Source organism: Hippopotamus amphibius, chromosome 5, assembly GCF_030028045.1.
Source record: "Hippopotamus amphibius kiboko isolate mHipAmp2 chromosome 5, mHipAmp2.hap2, whole genome shotgun sequence".
Lineage (NCBI taxonomy): Eukaryota > Metazoa > Chordata > Mammalia > Artiodactyla > Hippopotamidae > Hippopotamus > Hippopotamus amphibius.
Window position 1 is genome coordinate 105,161,196 of NC_080190.1, and position 19,930 is coordinate 105,181,125.

Here is a 19,930-nt window from a genome sequence, read left to right on the forward strand (position 1 = left end):
AATAGGGAAAAAAGCTCCAAAAGGTCTGAACTCTGTTCACCAATTGGGTTGCTACAGGAGATATTACCCATACATCAGAATGGACCCTTCTCCAACTCTCCTAGGACTAGGAAGATGGGGATCCAGGCCCCTCAACCATGGTCCAGGGGGAGCCATCCACACTGGAGCTACCCCTGCTAATCTCTGCCCAGGGACAGAATATCTTATTTCTGAGATCAGCTCTGGAGGCAGCAGTGGGAGAATGGGGAAAACTACTCCTTCTCAGATTTTCCTATTTGGGGCCTGCACCTACTAAATGGATTTCTTTTTTTGTCTAAGTGCCCAGTGTTAAAAGGGTATTGATTTACTTGAACTAGGCAAGTGAACTAGAGTGAAGTCGAATAAGTGATGGTAAATCAATAAAGTCCAGCCTTCAGAAGCTTTTCTGAAACACTCCAAAGTAACTCTCTTTGCTGTTCACAAAGTCCTGCTTAAGAGTTCTCTCAGCTCCTGACCACCAACTGTCAGCACCTGATGCCTCTTGCCTGGCATCTTCCTGAATCTTTCTTAGAGCAGTAGTTCTATCAGTCTTTAAACATGGCCATTCAAACCCAGTTCATCTGCCTGATTGGAAACAGATACCAAATGCTGGCTTCATTCTCAGCTCCTTTTCTTTCATATGCAACACACACACACACACACACACACACGAGCTTATCAATTGGTGCAAATAAATACTGGGAGAGGCATTTTCTGCATTATTATTTTTGAGATCAACTCATTAAGTCCAAAATGAAGAAGTGAGAAATGAGGAGACAAAGATGTATCCTGCCAACTAATAACAACAGCAAGCACAGAGCACTTACTATATACCAGAGCACTTACTATAGGCAAAGTCCTTTACCTATATTAGCTCATTTAATTCTCACAACTCCATGAGGTTATGATTTTCATAATCCTCTTTTAAGACTTATGGAAATTGAGGGGTAGAAAAGTTAAGTAACTTGCCCAAAGTTGCACAGTGACAGAAGAGAGATTTGAAGTCAAGCAGTCTCACTCTAGAATCTACTTTCTTAACCACAACACAGCACTGCCTCCCCAACTATCTATAAATCCCTAAAGTGAGAGACTATGCTTAATTTTTCTCTAGCAGTTCCTAGCACAATGTGACTATACCATTGGCTCACAAATCGAAGTGTCTACATGAGGACTTCTCAGAGGCTTGGGTAATTTCTATCACATGAAACTCCCTTGAAGGTTTTCAAGGATTAGTGATGTCCAGTGTGATGTCACTAGCAAGGGCAAGATTATCGTTACAGTTAGCTGGTGCTGTTGCTTTTCCCTTTCTAGAAAAACAAAAGCTAATCTGAAAACCAACAGGCTTTTGCCCAGTTTCCCACATGGATATCTGGTTCAGATTCAAGGCATGCAGGCTTTTGGTTGAAAAATATGGCTATGGTTTTGTGGAGTAGGGAAATAATAACTTTTCTTGATTTGCTGACGACTGGGATATGAGATGAGAAAAAGATGAGGTGAATCTGAGATTACATATTCAGAGAAGATGGTACAGTGTTTATGACTTAGGGTGGCAGAAAATTGAGCAAGATAGGAGAGCCCGTAAACAATGACAAGTAAGTCTGCTTTTTGCTATATTGAGACTGCCAACAAAACATTTGTTAGCCTAGTAGTTCTGTGTCCTGTCAGTCAAATATTTATCGAACTGCTTCTCAGGAAGATGCTCAGTGGCAAACATTCTACAAAGACAAACACGTTACTATATAAATGCCATAAAATGTGCTGGAGAGATTTCCAGCCAAAGCTAACCACATCTGAGGAAATTTGAACAGTTCATTAACATCCAGAGAACCAACCAGATCTGACACTCCAGTCATTTTAAATATTTCAAAAGTGAAAAGATTCAGTAAAAATAACCCAAAACAAAGTATGTTTCCTGCTCTTTGATAAATCAATAGTACTATGTTTTTCACAAACATCTGACTCCAGCCAGGAATTTAATGTAGCAATTTGAACAAACTTACAAGCAATACTTTATTTCATTTGTTTGAAGATACCCATTGATTTCTTACATATAAATTCCCTAGTTCATTTAATTATTCCTAGGTGATCTAGAACACCATTTCAAAGTTGACAACTGTTCTTTCACATGCCAATCTCTTCGAGACATAAAGATTTAATATCTGTTAATAAGGCAACAATCATCTGAATTTTATATATATAAAAGAAGAAATTTCATTAAAAATGTCTATCATTCTTAAATATTGGTCATGTTGTAACAAGTTAATGTCATTTATGTACTTATATAGAATTACTTTATACAATAAGGTATTGATTTTCAAACTGCTCTCCTGAAGCCCAGGGTTCTGGGGTGTATAAAGAGTCTACCTGGGTGAAAAAAGGAAGAGAACTAAATGGCCAAGGCAGTTGGGCCCACAAGAATCATTCTAATCAATTTTTAAATCTATCATAAATTATAGTTTTATATACAATATTATTTGGGGAAAAATAATTTCTAGTTAAAAAGTATATAAACTACCTCTAATGGAATTCTGTTCTGCCAAAGGAAAATATTGCAAATCTATTTCTAGTCTTCACCCTGTAAAAACAATTATTATATTTTAATGGTTTCCAACATAATGTGCTTCAATTATGCTCAGCTATTGGTTTATGTAATTTCATATTAAGTAAAATCTCAAATGTAATCACATATCGCAAAACATTTAAGTCACAATTTAAGATAATACACATTCAATCTGAAAAAAGCTAAATATTCAGATACTTTTTCCTAAAATAAATATATCACCTTTCACAATAATCATCAAAATGAGGTAAATTTTTCTTTTCTTTTTCAAACCTATCAATGATCTTTCTCCGTTATTTGCACTTACATTGACTATTTTCTCTCCAAAGTATTCTACTGTCTCCACTAGTTTATTTTCTATTCTCCTACATGAATAGAAATGAGGCATTTCTATCATACAACAAAATTAAATGATGCCATATACCTGAAGTTCAAGGATAATTTAATTTCACATTTATTCATTTGTGGTATTTCTAAATTTATTTGAAGTGCTATGTTATTGTACAGAAAAAATGTTTCCACCTTTACAATGAAAATACCTCAGTAATTTCATCAAGAGTCTACAAAATCCATTTAAATGTATACAGATAAGAAATAGTCAAAATCTCTTTAACACAATTCCTGCATAAATGTCAGTGTGTGACCAACATATGCGACTTGTGGGAATCATTTAGTGCAAAATCAAACTATAGATTCTTTTTTACTCTTCACCATCTTAAAATAAGAGAAAAATAGATTGACACCAACTGGATAGAAACTTTGAAATTATTTTATCTAACACAGTGTTTTACTATTTAACATGAGGAATGTAACAGCCCAAAAAAGAGAAACACGTTTTTATTTAACAGCAAAATTATGACCGAAACACAGTCTTCTGTCGAAAGCCCTTTCAACTACATCATCATAGAACAGAATATTATATGTGATAGCATACAATAAACATAATAGAGAATTGTAGCTGCATGTCAAGATAGCCTTCCGTGAATTCCTACCCTCCTCTAGAAATTGTAATAATAACCAAAACACACAGGACATATTTTATTTAAATTTATTTACCACAAGATTATAGGAATAGTCATTAACATTAAAATTTAAAATAGCAAGCATTATGTCAGAAAATGACATGCAGATACTAAGCCAATTGCTTAGCTATTTAAAATTGCCCATGTTTGCAATGTCTCTCAACTCAGACAAAATGACCAGAGGGGCAGACAGCTGCTTGGCTTCCCTTCCACTCTGGCCCGAGGAGACACTAGCTCTTTCCTCAGGCACTGGCAGTCTGGCACTCTCATCATTCCTACGGTTTCAGTTACGGGAATCATCTCTGACTTTCAGAGAACTGCATCTACCTGCATCATGGGTGCATTCTCATTTGAGTACTTGACTCCCTACTCCATCCCAAACTCTTAAAAAGGAAAATTTCTTTGCAGAATGCCCTATTTTAGTCACTCTGTAATAGCTATATATTTTCCCAAACTTAATAAATAGTGTATGCTCCTGTGTGTTTCTGTTGCCATGACTGGATATATTTTTTTCAACAAATTGGGGGACAATTAGAAAGTCTAATTTAGTAAATAGACGAGATAGCATATGCAAAACTCTCCTGGGACTGGGGGCAAAGGGGACGGGAGGGAAAATCATTTGTGAATAAAAGGCTGTTTAATCAGAAGAACTTGTTGACAGTTGGAAAGGACTGGCAGTTCATAAAGACAATTCTCAAACACAACATAGACAGTTATTTAAGATGAAGAACTTTTGAACACCCCAAAAAGTAGGCAATCATCATTTAGAGGTACTCAAAAGACTAACTATAGATCAAGAGAGAAATGCTTTTCATGGACAGTTGAAATGGAGATTAGGCACTGGAGATACAGGCTAGCTATTAAAATGTCATAGACAGAGAACACAGTGGTTTCAAAATTAAACCCAAATCAATTAGGCTAACATTACAAAATAAATATCTATGACTACAATATGTGAAAAAGGAAACAAATCTAATCTTTTCAATGAACCACATTCCACTGGGTAACAGAGAAATTTATACACTCCAATTAACACTATGTCAGTCATTTTGAGTTTGTCTCCTTTTAGTGTACAACACTCCCTTTCAAGTAAATATGGTTCAGGGATTCTCCTTGTACTTTCCAAAGACTACCAGAACAATATCACCCATCTCACTTTCTCTTCTACAGTGTCACCTTGCCACCTTCCGTAAAGAAATGGGGTCTAATTTCTCCAAAGAAGACATACAGATGGCCAATAGGCACAGGAAAAGATGTTCAACATTGCTAATTATTAGAGAAATGCAAATCAAAACTACAATGAGGTATCACCTCACACCAGTCAGAATGGCCATCATCAAAAAGTCTACAAATAATAAGTGCTGGAGAGGGTGTAGAGAAAAAGGAACCCTCCTATACTGTTGGTGGAATGTAAATTGGTGCAGCCACTATGGAAAACAGTTCCTCAGAAAAACAAAATTCGAGTTGCCATATGATCCTGCAATCCCATTCCTGGGCATATATCCAGAAAAAACTATAATTTGAAAAGATACATGCACCCCAATGTTCACAGCTGCCCTATTTACAATAGCCAAGACATGGAAGCAACCTAAATGTCCACTGACAGGTGAATGGATAAAGAAGATGCAGTAAACACACACACACAAACACACACACACAGTGGAATACTACTCAGCCGTAAAAAAAGAATGAAATAATGCCATTTGCAGCAACATGGATGGACCTAGAGATTATCATACTAAATGAAGTAAGTCAGAAAGAGAAAGACAAATACCACATGATAGCACTTATTTGTGGAATCTAAATATGACACAAATGAACTTATTTACAAAACAAAAATAAACTCACAGATACAGAAAACAAACTTTTGGTTAACAAAGAAGAAATGAGGGGAGGGATAAATTAGGGATAAATTGGGATTAATAGATACATGCTACTACATATAAAATAGATAAACAATAAGGACCTACTGTATAGCACAGGGAACTATATTCAATATTGTGTAATAAGCCATAATGGAAAGAATATGAAAAAGAATATAGATGCTGTGTGTGTATATATATATACATATATATGTATAGCTGAGTCATTTTGCTATACAGCAGAAACTAATACAACACTGTAAATCAACTATGTTTCAATTTTTAAAAAAACATTAAAGAGAGAGGAAGGAAAGGAGGAAGGAAGGAAGAGAGGGAGGGAGGAAAGACGGAAGGAAGGAAGGAAGGAAAGAAGGAAGGAAGGAAGGAAGGAAGGAAGGAAAGATAGAAGGAGGGAGGGAGGGAAGAAGAAAAAGGGTCTAAAGTTTCAGTTCAAATGGCAACGTAAGAGGATCCTGAACTCCCCTAGTCCCCTGAACACACCCAATCCACAACTACACATGGAAGAGCTTCTTCTGAAAAACGTAGAAAATGGCTGAGTGAGAGATGGCACTGGTTGACAGAGACAAGACCCCCATCAGAGTGGGTAGGAGAAGCTGGAACACAATCCACCGTGATCCCCACCCCCCACACAGCTTAAAGGCACTATGAAGTCCCTCAAAGAAACAAGAGAAACAAGCTTCCAAAGCATCTAGCTTTGTAAATGATGGCTGCTCATATCCATGAGACCCACAAAAGTATAGCAATCTGAGAAGTGGCTCTTAAATGGCTCCCATGCTTGGGCTCACCCACCCCAAGGCCCCGTGAATAAGTGGCAGATCAAGGTGTGCCCAGCCTTTGTGAGGAAGAGGCTCATCTGCTTGCCTTGGGGTGTCAGCCTGAGGGGCAGGTATCTGATCTGACACACATTTGAGGCACGCTCTGGGAACAGAGACTGGTGGGTGCCATTTTTGTGCTCTCTCACCCTCCTTCCATGCTCCAGAGTACCAGTGTCTCCCAGAGAGGAGCTTTCACACGTGTCTGGTACCCCAGTTTTTGTGGCTGCCACCAGGGGACACTTCTACACTGCCTGGCACTGGTGTCCAGTGGGGCTTATGCTTGCAGTCCCACAGGACTGTATATATTTTCATACTTTAAAAGCTGCTGCCTGAGTATGTGGCTCCCAATCAACCTGAATCTTGGTGCTGACTGAGATCCTCCCCTTTGCAATACTGAGAAGTCTTAGCACACCCTCAACTACTGGGAGCCATGAAAAATAAAATAGGCTGCTTGAACAATCACAGAGGTTTGAGAGACAACAGAGAGCTACGGCAGGGTTAAACAATAAGGTTCATCTCCTATTCAAGGCCACACATTCAAGACTGGAAGAGGAAGCTGTTTTATCGAATGCATAGAAGCCAACACAAGAGAGTCAAGCAAACTGAGGAAACAGAGGAACATGTTCTAAACAAAAGAACAAGACCTGAGAAAAAAACCTTAAAGTCAGATAGTGTACTCACAGTGTTTATACTATTATTATACATACCGATTGTAACTTTAAGTTACTTCACATATTTAAGTGAAAAATATGTAATTTACCTTATATATACATTAAATATATTTTGTATAATTCCAATATTTCCCAATTAAATGTAACAAGCCATATACATAAAATTAAAACATGATTTTAAAAGCGAAAAAAAAAGAAAGAAGAAATGGGGTCAAAATTCCTTCCCTTAAAATCTAAGTAAGCTTATGAATGCTCCAGACAAGGGAGTATGGTGAAAATGATGCTATGTGACATCCAAAACTAGTTCATTAAAAGTGATGTCGCTTCAATTATTAGAGAAATGCAAATCAAAACTACGAGGTATCACCTCACACTGGTTAGAATGGGCATCATCAGAAAATCCACAAACAGTAAATGCTGGAGAGGGTGTGGAGAAAAGGGAACATTCTTGCACTGTTGGTGGGAATGTAAACTGATACAGCCACTATGGAGAACAGTATGGAGGGTCCTTGGAAAACTAAAAATAGACTTATCACATGACCAAGCAATCCCACTGCTGGGCTTATACTCAGAGAACACCATAATTCAAAAAGGCACATGCACTCCAATGTTCATTGCAGCACTATTTACAATAGCCAGGCCATGGAAGCAACCTAAATGTCCATCAACAGATGAATGGATAAAGAAGATGTGGTACATATATACAATGGAATATTACTCAGCTGTAAAAAGGAACAAAATTGGGACATTTGTAGAGACATGGATGGACCTAGAGACTGTCATACAGAGTGAATTGAGTCAGAAAGAGAAAAACAAATATCGTATATTAACACATATATGCGGAATATAGAAAAATGGCACAAATCAACTGGTTTGCAAGGCAGAAATAGAGACACAGATGTAGAGAACAAACATATGGACACCAAGTGGGGAAGGCAGGGAGGGTTGGAGGGAAATGAATTGGGAGATTGGGATACCAAATTGTACACTCTAAATATATGCAGTTTATTGTATGTTAACTGTATCTCAATAAAAGTTCTTAAAAAAAGAAAAAAGAAAAAAAAAGTGATGTAGCTTCCATCTTGTCCACTGGGACACTTTTAGAACCCTAAGCTACCAGGTAAGGAGCCCCATTACTCTGAGGCTTCCATATTTTGAAAACCAGCCCATATGTAGCGACCATGTGGAAGTGCTCCAGTTGGCAGCCCCAGCAAGGTCTTAACCAACAGCCAACATCAGCCTCCAAACATGTGAGTGAAAACACCTCCTGTGATTCCAGCCCCAGGCACCGAGGCACTCTCAGCCGGTGATATGTGAAGTCTTATTTATGTTCCTAAATAAGACTTCACACATCATATGGCAGAAAAAAATTATCATCCCTATGCCTTGTCCACATTCCCGATTACAAAATCCACAAGCATAATAAAAAATTGTTTTACACTATTGTTTGGTTTATTATGTACCAGTCGTCATTGGAATATTGTCTCTCTCCTGAATCCATCCCTATATATAGTGTGTGCGAATAAAGGACCTTCTTGGCATTATGGCAAAAGTGCCCTTGCATCTCTGCAGTGTCCTCTGGATCCTTTTTAGTTTCTGTTGTGATGTGACTGGTCTTATCTAATTATTGAATTGGTGCCCACTACTGTGTGATGTTTCTATCGAAGCATCGTGATGACATCCACCATGAGAGTTTGTGGTCTTAGATCTGGGATTCTGGTCATGAGGTCCCTCACACAGAGATCTCTTTGTCTCAGCTTTGGGCCTCTGACGGACCACTGACACTATCAATCCCTCCACATTGCCTCACCAGAGGATACGGAAATGTCTTAACCCCCTCACACTCTGTGCATACCTGAGAAGCCAAGAATGATGCTTCTGTCATCCACTAGCCACCTCCCTTCACCCTACTTGTGCTTCCACCCCGCCATATTTAATAGGGCCAAATTTCATATGAGAGCCATAAAACTACCAGGAAAAAATCCATTTTGGTTTAACATCATTCCTGTTGCACTAAGGAATATTATTGTTTTCTAATTTTTAAATGGGAAAGTAAGCCGAAAGTTACTAGCTTTACCATTGAGTTGTTTCACTCAGGAGAAATATAATATGGCTGCAACATATTGGGATCATATGTTTTAAAGTATGGTGGCAGGTTTTTTGATTCTAAAGACTAGTCCTTTGGATGTGATCGGAGTGTGATAGTGAAACCTTCTCTCATGGTATTAATACATAATTAGCAATTGAAATTAAAATCATTTAGAATATGGATTCAAAAATCATCATCTTCCTCTTAGTGTCTTTATGTCATTCTGGGTAATTCCTAAAACTGCCACGGGGCATATTTACTAAAACAGTGAATATTTGCTTATTTTTTGTCCTCCTTATTACATCGTCCATTGTCCATTTTTAAAGTGGGCTAAATAATCCATATTTTTGAGTCAGCTGTCCCCTCTGTACAACATTTAAAGCAATTGAAAAAAATGTCCTGTCCCCATTACCAAGTCATGTGCAAGGCCACCGACAATAATGCCAATCTAGAAATGAATAAAAGTTGGTGTGCAAAGTGAACTCTCTATAAGGGACTCTAGAAATTAAAATGCATATGCCTGACTAAACTCTGGTCTATGTGTGGTCAATACCTTAACCAATTTTCTGCTGTTTAAAGTCAAGGACCAAAAAAAAAAAGTCAAGGGCCAATTACTACACAAAATAGTGACAATATGTTTATCATAATTTAACCATTAAAACTTATGCTCCACAACAAAAGAAGCCACCGCAATGAGAAGCCCATGCACCGCAACCAAGATTAGCCCCTGCTTGCCACAACTAGAGAAAAGCCCATGTGCAGAAATGAAGACCCAACGCAGCCAATAAATAAATAAAGTAATTAATTAAAAAGAACTTGTCTCACAATGAGAATCTTTAATCATATAAACATCAGTAAAATATGCTTCTGAATAAAAAAGAAAATATGAATAATATTTCATTATCCATCTCTATTCATTTATACCATCATGCCATGTATATGAAACTCTATAAAGAAAAAAGAAATTTAAATTCACCTAAGTCTTTTAAATCAGTAGAAGACAGGAGCTCACCTTTGTATTAATATTTCCAACACCAGCATCTGACAGATAAACATTCTGAATACATGAATGAGTCTAGATCAACCCCTTTGTTTTACAACTAAGGAAATTGAAACTCAAAGAGGTCATATGTCTTCTCCCTTCATTCAGTAAGAACAACTAAGAGGTTGCTAAAATGAATCTGTGCTCAGTATGAATGTTTCATGAATATTGCTTATATTATATATGTCTATGATTTATCAGCTCCATACACATTTTTGTATTTGCCCTAGTAATTTGGTCTAACATTGACAAGTACACTCAACTACATTTAGGTTCTTTTTGCTAAGTAAGTCATGGTTAGTTTTACTGCTGATTGTTGACAAGAAAACAAAAAAGACAAGAAGAAATAATGTAAATAAAATATTCAATCAGTTTTGTACGTATGACTTCACTATATCCTAAGCTAAAACATTTCTTTGGAGCTAAAAGAGGTAAGAGACACTTAGGTGCAATAATATAATTTAAGTAATTCTGAATATTACATATGGTCCTTTTGGTGAACACCAAAATCTTAAAATTTTCATGATATTGAAAAGAAAGTTGTAGTAAGGCTCTGCTACTTCATATTATTTATTATATATTAGACTTTTTACTATTTATTGAACATAAATAAATATATTAGAGGAGAAATACATTCTAATGTTGATTATTCCTAGGCCTCTCTTCTATGATAGCTTGAAATTTTTACTAAATTCAGGAATATTTATTATGTGCCAACCAGAATTGCCTAGCCTCATTGGAGTTTACAATAAAAAAAGACAAAGACACACGGGGAAAAAAATTAAAATATAATTGAAAAGTGACATAGTAGATCTACATATACAACATTTTAAGAGCAAATATTAGAGATGATTAATTCTGCCTGGGAAACTTTCGAAGTTTTTTTAGAAGAGGTGATTTTAAGCCAGGTTTCAAGGAATGTGGAGGAAGAAGAAATAACACTCAAGGCCTAAAGAAAAACATTCACAGTTACACACACAAAAAAGTGAACCAGCTAACAAATAGATGTAAGCAGCATCCAATGATTTTCTGTGGCTAGAAGAGGGGACGTGAATAAGAGAAGTTTCACTGGCATAATTCTCAAAAGAGAAGCTGGGGTCAGATTATCAAGAACTTTTTTGCATCATGATAAGAAGTTTTAACCTCATCTTACAGGTAATAGAAAGTAATTTTAAAGCAGGAAAGTAATATAACTTGGTTTACAGATTAGAAAAAAGAATCAGTTGGAATAATGAAGAGACTGAAGAGAGATAATAACAAGGTTATTTAAACGGGTCAAATTTGATGACAAGAACATTATTAGAAAGGATAGAAAGGAGGAAATGGGTTCTGGATATCTTTGAAGAGTACATTCTAAAGCCCTTGATGATGGATTAACTATGGACCATAAAGAAAGAGCTGAATCAAAATTTCTAGGCTGAGCAACTGAATGGATGTTGACAATTTTAACCAAACTGAAAATGCACTAAAGAGGAGGAATCTCTAGAGGTCACAGCATTTGTAAGACACAACGGCAATTACTTGAAATTTGAAATTTGAAATTTAAAAACTAATTGACAAAAAAAAAAACAGATGATTGAACTTGGTGTACCCCCCCAAAATAATAAATAAATAAATAAAATTTTAAAAAAAATAAAAAAATAATAAAAAATAAAAAAAAAAAAAAAACTAATTGACATTTAACTTTTATTCGACTAGTTAAATCAATCAGCTGTATTTTCTCATCACAATGAAAAGCCACATGAGGCCATATAAAGGGCCTATTTAATACTGTGCTCCTGGCAACTCCATTAAGACATATTTTGATGTAGATACACTTTAAACAGACAAAAGATGGGATATGCTTTAGCTTCCCCAACTTCTTGTAAGGAAACCATAGGGCATACAGCTTACTTCCCAATGCTGATGTCATAATCCATGTGGAAGGATATTTTTTTAGCTTCACACTCTTCTCTCTCTCCTCCCCCTCATTCAGTCGAGGGGAGATGGGCAGAATTACCTAACAAGTCGATGAGTTTGGAAGGTGTGTTAGTTCAAGTCCTCCGTGAAGCTGATGCCAAGATGGGACTGGACACGCAAAAGGTTACTAGGGGAAAATGCCCATGAAGGATGAAGGGAACGGGGCCAGGGAAGGCAGGAAAGAGCCTTCATAACGCAATGCAGGTCTGACACCTGCTAAGGAGAATTGGTAAAAGTCTCAGACTGTGGTGCCCCTCTGAGAGGTTTGGCAAGGTCAATGAGGCCCTCACACCTAGGCTGCCCATTAAAAAAGTCTGAGAAATGGTTGGCACCAGTCCCTGAGCTGTGCTCAGTCACTGCGTGGGAGCAGCCCCAGCTGCTTCAGAGCAATTGTTTGCAGAGTTGGCTCCAGAAAGGGCAGAAATTGGGGCAGTCAGTCAATTATGCTTCCTGCTGCAGAAGATGTAAGCACTGCATTTTCCTGCTTGCCGAAGAAGGAGAAACAGCATGTGTTATCTGGCACTTTCCTCTCTCCTTTTCTTGGGAACCAAACTCCCCACAAAAGATTATACTCTTTATGGTTCCAGGTCAGGACATAAGATTTACCTTATGTTGGGTAAGGAGGCCTGTGTTTATATTGAAGGGAGGAAATATCCGGTACATGGAGCCAGGGTCTTTGTAACAGAAAGGAGAATTAATATTTGGGGGCTAACATACACCAGGAGTGACTGAAGTTTCTGGGGTAGCTATGATCCATGGCTTCAGTTTTTTTTTTACTTTGACCATGTGTAGAAACATTATCAGACTATCTTTAAATTTACAATTATGCAATCATTGTTTTTTGTTTTTCCCTGCTCTGGGCTGAAAGACTGTAAGTCTTAAGCCCCATGCTATTTTTTTCACTTGCTGGTGATCACAGCTAACAGAGGCTCTTTTTTGGGGGGCAGTGCTACACGCACCAGGACTAACATGCACCAGGATAACAGCCATAAGGAATGCGGGGTTGTGGGCTTCATCTAAGGATTGATCTACAGCTGACTCAGCAGGCTCAGGAGGCGGGATCCTACAGCAGGACTTTTGGACCACACAGGTGTTGCTTCCTAGGCAGGGGTGGCTGAGACAAAATTCAACTACAGGAAGCAGTCTTTTTATACAGAGGCCCTAAAATTGGACAGGAGACAGAACATTTGCTTCTATTATGCTGAAAGGATTTAGCTCATGCTATTTTGAGTTTTGCCTGTGCTACACTACACAGTAAGTTTCTAGGTTTAGATTTTCAATGTCAGGCACAGATAAACAGTACAAAGAAGAAATGCAAAAATAGAGGCTTTGACTATGGAATGGAAAAGAGGGGCTCCTCAAATAAGACTTTCTGTCTGAAGCTTCTACCATTAAAACTTTCTAAACTTTGAAAAAAAGCACCCAGGTCTCAAATGCAAGGTCTGGAAGAAGACATGGCACATAGAGGTGGATATTTGCCCAGGATGCATGAAGGAAAAATTAAGCTTTTACTAATTTCTCCTATTTGAGTTTATGAATTCTGGACCAACTGGCATAGATTAGCATTACAGCAAAGCTAGATCAAGAATATTTTCTCTGATAGGCAGTTAAGAAATATATGGCTAATTTATGTTTAGGGTAGATAAAATCTGCAGGAGTTCAGAGAAAATAGTGATCAAAGAAAGCAGGAAAGAATCATAACATCAGAAAATGTTCTTATTGGAAGAAATCTTAGAATTATCATTTGGAACATCTACCAATGTGGAATTCTTCTTAGGTCATCTCTTATTTTCTAACTGATAAATATCTCTAGCTTTTTTTTCTTAAGTCAAAATCTTTCTTTTTCATGCTCCCAACATTAGATCCAGTTTTGTCTCCTGGGAAGGCTTCAAAATTTAGATATTTTGATGTTCAGAGATTTTCCAAAGAATAAAGTTTAAAATAAATACATTAACAAAAATGGAAAAAAGGAATATTTTCTCTGTAATCACTTCGATATCTTTGAGTCAATACTGTGGTCTTCAACAAATAATATTTGGGTAGACTAGATCCTGGGTTCTGGATTCTGGAAATATTATTTTGTCTTGTATAACTGTTCTAGGGGCTGGGGGATTGGTTCATTTCAAAATTTGCTCTGTGTGTGCCTAGAGCTGATACCGTCTGATATGCCTAGTTATCATTTGGTCTCTTTAAAAGCGTAGCTCACCAGACAAACATCTGGCATTAAGCGAATACAACTTCTGGGGCCCTGAAGGATCTACACCCACTGCAGAAGGAGACAGCCCAGCCTGCAGCTTTTAAAAGAAACCCAATGCTGCCAAGCACTGAGAAATGACTCTAGCTGAGACTGAGCAGAATATTAAGTTAAAGGGAATGGATTTCACACTTAAATTTCCTTGGCATTTTACTACACAGGGGCGACAGAATTTGATTTTGGACTTTATTTCCTTCACGCTTTTTCTTAAACTTGAATTTATGAGCTGGTTCTTTTCTGCTTGCTCCACTAGATCACTCTGTACACTGCGTGCCCCAGAGGCTGTGCAGGCACCTGGCCCTCTGACTCCCCACTGAGCTCAACCATTGGAAAGCACCAGTAGGATAAGAGGAAAATTAGGTCAGGGTGTTTATTCCCTTTGTTCCTTCCCAGGTCACCACGAGTTACTTTCCTCCCTCTATTTAAGGCAGCCCTATCCATACAATTACTTTCTCCAGAATCTGAGGCTCTCTCCCTCCTCGGGCCCCTTCAGGGCCAGGGTTGGGTCAAGTACTCCCTCTATATTGTGCATCCTTCTTGGTTTCCCTACACCCCGTCTGCACTGGTGTAAACAGTTCTTTTATCAAACTCTTCACTATTGCCCAGTTTGAGCATGCCATCTGCTTCCCACTAGAAATTAATGGATACAGCTTGGAAGGGGAATTTACAAGTTTCCTTTCTCCCTGGGAATTTGATAATAAGAGGAGTGTGTTTTATGACATGTCATTTGCTTTCTTTGAAGAACCTCTGATAAGCCTTTCTGGATATGTGGTTGTATACATGTGGGAGGTGAAATAACATATAAGTTAACTTCAGCCTTGAATGCAGAGTGGCCTCTGAGGAGTTAATTTAATTGGTTACTGTTATGAGCTATCTTAGAGCCTTTTGGGTGTAAAATCTCTACTGCCTACTAGTGGTCCTAGTAAGTACTCAATGGAACAATGACTAGTATTTGCAGAGCACCCTCAGCCGAAGGGTCATCTTGAGACACCCCTACTCCCCTTTCCCAGTGGCATGGTCGTAACTTTGGTTGGCCAAAGACTTAATAGTTAAATCCAATTGATTAAGGTACAAAAACCTAGGAAATTTTAGTGGTGAGAGACACTTATTGGCCATCCCAATATTTCCTTTGATGTAGACGGAACCTCATTAGTAAAACACTCCTGGCCTCTCTCCATCCCCTCATTTGCAATCCCCTAAATGACTTTACATGACTGGTGAGTCTGGAGAAAGTGGGTATGAAAACCCTTTCCCCTCGGCTATGCATTCTTTTAGGAAGGCCCTGGCCACTGTGAGTGGGCAGTCTGTTCAGCTCCAGCCACAGATTCCGGCCCTTTGGTTTGCAGTGTATGCGCAGAGGGCTGCCTTAATCCAGACAGTTTTGACCTGGTGAGAAAATTGGTCTAATACCAGAATTCAGTGTTAAGAAACACAATTGTATACAAACAGGCCGCATTCTGAAATATTAGCTTTATGTGGAATAGAGATAATATTTGGACTTCCATCAGCCTTGCTCCTTGGGGAAGAAAGGTAGTATTTATTCGTCCCTCTCAGTGATCCCCAACAAATATGAAGTTAAAAGCTTCTCAGACCAAATTCCATATTTGCCAATATAATTTCCTTGAGTTTACTGCACACTGCATAGAGTATAAGATAATTAACATCATTAACCTACCACCAAAGACTAAGTGATTTCATTATTTGTTTCACAAGCCAGGTAGAAACTATAATGCCTAGCAAAGATGCAAAGCATTACATTATGTAACAATCAATAAAATAATAAAAATAATATATCTGCCATTGTTTGGAAGATTTCAATTTAATTAGCTAAAATGAGTATGTTATTCTTAAATCTGAATTATAGCAAATGGTAGAATTTTTCATTTAGTGCTAACCTTTCCTGACTCTTCCATCATTTTCTATTCAGATAAACTATCAGTTTTGTTTCTTCTTCTTTGCCCTCAGTGTGTAGAACAAAGGTCAAAATCTGAGTATACACCTCTGTGGTTAACTGTGGGTACTGATGATGGTGTCTGGTGAAATAGCTGCTGACACCAGGTCAGCTCGAATGATAGAGAAAAACATTGCACTGTTAAAAGAGTAAGACCTTCCTTGTTTAGTGTCATGTTTCATATCCAGTGGAGCACACACAGAAAGTGTTGGTTGACAAAGATATATTATTATGTGAAAACTATTAGAGTTGAAAAGAGGAAAATTTACACTTGAGAGGAATATTTCTGTGTTAAACAAACTGAAGAACTGTCAGAGCAGGCCTCTGAAGTTCTATTGACAAATCAGTTCAGAAAAAGATAAAGCTGGTGGGGAAATTTCCGAACACAAATCCCCATGAGCCCAGTGTTAGAACTGGTGATTTTGTGACACATAACTCTTGTGGATTACACGTCCTAAACAAACCTTTCTTTCACCAAGGTTTGGGCCGGCCTGTGCTTGATACCAAGAATAAAAGACTAACTTATGCCAGAAGGGAAAGTATGCCACAACATAAGCAGCGCAGACCAGAAGGAAAATGCTTTGAGTAGACCAGGAAGAAACCTGGCTCTGCCAAGAGAACCCACAGATTCATGGAAGTTGCTTTACACACAAACTATGTCTTATGAGGAGAAAACAATATTTGAAGGAGGAATGGGTATTACATAAATTAGGAGTGTTTCGTATTACTGTGTCACCCCACACTCATCAACCACAAACTTCCATTGAATACCATCTCTGTGTCAGGAACTTGGCTAGGCAAAGGAAATACCTGCTCTCAAGGAACAAACAATCAAGTTGAGGATGCAAAACATATTTATGAAAAGGCAAATAACGTAATAAAGTAGCAGATATTATACAACAGGTAATAGTGCATAAAGCTAAATATCAGGCTATTAGTATTATTTTCACAAGAGAATAGAAACAGACCACATCCTTGAGTACTGGGGTAGTTTCCTCAGAAAGGAGGAGTTTTCCAGTTGTCAATCATTCAAAAAGAGGTTAAACCAGAGAGCTGGGATGGAAAAGCGAACTTGGAATATAGGATGGCAGGGAACTTGGGTATAAAGGATACTTGTCTCTTTCTGGGCAGGGGCATCTGATGCATGAAGATGACTGAGAATTCTGGAGTGGTTGTAATGGTGAGGTTTGAGCTGTCCCTGGTCAGAGGAGACAGGCTAAAAGCAAGGCAAAGAATGAGCCTATAAGTAACCATAAACGTGAACATAGGTTTAAGCAGTGATTGTTATGAATTCTCTAACTTAAACCTCTCTACTCCTTTCTTTTATCCATGATGCATCAGTAAAGCCTAATCAAGAATTATCATGGTCGGGACTTCCCTTGTGGCACAGTGTGTAAGAATCCGCCTGCCAATGCAGGGGACACAGGTTCGATCCCTGGTCCAGGAAGACCCCACATGCAGCGAAGCAATTGAGCACATGCACCACAACTATTGAGCCCTTGTGTCACAACTACTGAAGCCTGCATGCCTAGAACCCATGCTCTGCAACAAGAGAAGCTGCCACAATGAGAAACCTGCACCACAATGAAGAGCAGCCCCAACTCGCCACAACTAGAGAAAGCCCGTACACAGCATCAAAGACCCAAAGCGGCCAATAAATAAATAAATTTTTAAAAAAATTATCATGGTCTCAGTTGTGTTGTGGATCATTAAGAAAGGCCTCATGCATGTATTGTGGGAAGGGATGATACAAGTGGGAGCAGTTCCTCCTCTCCAGAGCCTGGAGAAGGCTGTGAGTATGAGGGCTGGGAGGGGGAATGTCAGGAATCAGTGGGGTGGGCAATGTAGGAGCACCAGGTGGAATGCCTACCTAGTGAGGATCAGTGGTCAGGAAGGCAGAAGAAACATGAGGACCAAATGAAGAAGACTGAACAGAAGAAACAGAGAGGTTCGTGTCTGAACAGGTGAGAAGCAGTACTCTGGGAATGGCCAGAAATAGCTGAGACACATAAATTGGTGGGAGATTTGCTGTAACAATGTGCATATAAATAAAGTTTGATTTGATTTGATAATAACAGATTTGATAACTTAAGACTGCACTATTCATAAAGTTACCATGTGGCTCTTTGCCCAGGTCAGTCCCAATTTATGCCTGTTGTCCCAGGGTGATTATCAATGGTACTCATTTTCACTACTGAAAGGGTCCCAGCTTGAATAATAAAAGATATGGTTCGTCTAACTAAGCACAGCATCAATGGCAAAGAAAAGAAACATGCAACTTCAGAAGGGTAGACATCACTGAAGAATGGAGATTAAATGTAAGGCCAGACACTATAACACTCCTAGAGGAAAACACAGGCAGAACACTCTATGACATACATCAAAGCAAGATCCTTTTAGATCCACCTCCTGGAATAATGGAAATAAAATCAAGAATAAACCAATAGGACCTAATGACACTTAAAAGCTTTTGCACAGCGAAAGAAATCATAAACAAGACTAAAAGGCAACCCTCAGAGTGGGAGAAAATACTTGCCAACGAAGCAATGGACAAAGGATTAATCTCCAAAATATACAAGCAGCTCATGCAGCTTAATACCAAAAAAGCAAATAACCCAATCCACAAATGGGTGGAAGACCTAAATAGATATTTCTCCAAAGAAGACATGCAGGTGGCTAACAAACACATGAAGAGATGCTCAACATCACTAATCATCAGAGAAATGCAAGTCAAAGCCACAATGAGGTATCACCTCACACCGGTCAGAATGGCCATCATCAAAAAATCTAGAAACAATAAATGTTGGAGAGGGGGTGCAGAAAAGGGAACTCTCCTGCAATCTTCGTGGGAATGTAAGTTGGTACAGCCACTATGGAAAACAGTATGGAGGTTCCTTAAAAAACTAAAACTAGAACTACCATGTGACCCAGTAATCCCACTCCAGGGCATATACCCTGAGAAAACCATAATCCAAAAAGAAACATGTACCACAATGTTCATTGTAGCACTATTTACAATAGCCAGAACATGGAAGCAACGAAAATGCCCATCAACAGATGAATGAATAAAGAAGATGTGGCATATATATACAATGGAATATTACTCAGCCATAAAAAGGAATGAAATGGAGCTATATGTAATGAGGTGGATAGACCTAGAGACTGTCATACAGAGCGAAGGAAGCCAGAAAGAGAAAAACAAATATTGTATGCTAACTCACATATACGGAATCTAAAAAAATGGTACTGATGAACCCAGTGACAGGTCAAGAATAAGGATGCAGATGCAGAGAATGGACTGGAGGACACGGGGTTGGGTGGGGGGGTGCGGGGTGCGAAGGGGAAGCTGGGACGAAGTGAGAGAGTAGCATAGACATATATACATAACCAACTGTAAAACAGATAGCTAGCGGGAAGTTGCTGTATAACAAAGGGAGATCAACTAGATGATGGGTGATGCCTTAGAGGGCCAAGGACAGGGAAGGTGGGAGGGACTCACGGGAGGGAGGGGATATGGGGATATATGTATAAATACAGCTGATTCACTTTGGTGTACCTCAAAAGCTGGTACAAGAGTGTGAAGCAATTATATTCCAATAAAGAGCTTAAAAAAGTTAAAAAAATTAAAGTACAACAGAGACATATTTAGAAAATGAACGTCGTCCT

The 19,930-nt window shown here is 38.4% G+C and overlaps 1 long non-coding RNA gene across 1 annotated transcript in view; it reads right to left on the reverse strand.

The window, feature by feature from the left end:
• Nucleotides 1-2,331: 2,331 nt before the first annotated feature.
• The window catches only part of LOC130854599 (uncharacterized), a 47,918-nt gene continuing 30,319 nt past the window's right edge, over nucleotides 2,332-19,930 (reverse strand). The window contains exon 3 of the long non-coding RNA XR_009054060.1: nucleotides 2,332-2,382. This is a non-coding gene — a long non-coding RNA (uncharacterized LOC130854599). The remainder of the gene's footprint in view (nucleotides 2,383-19,930) is intronic.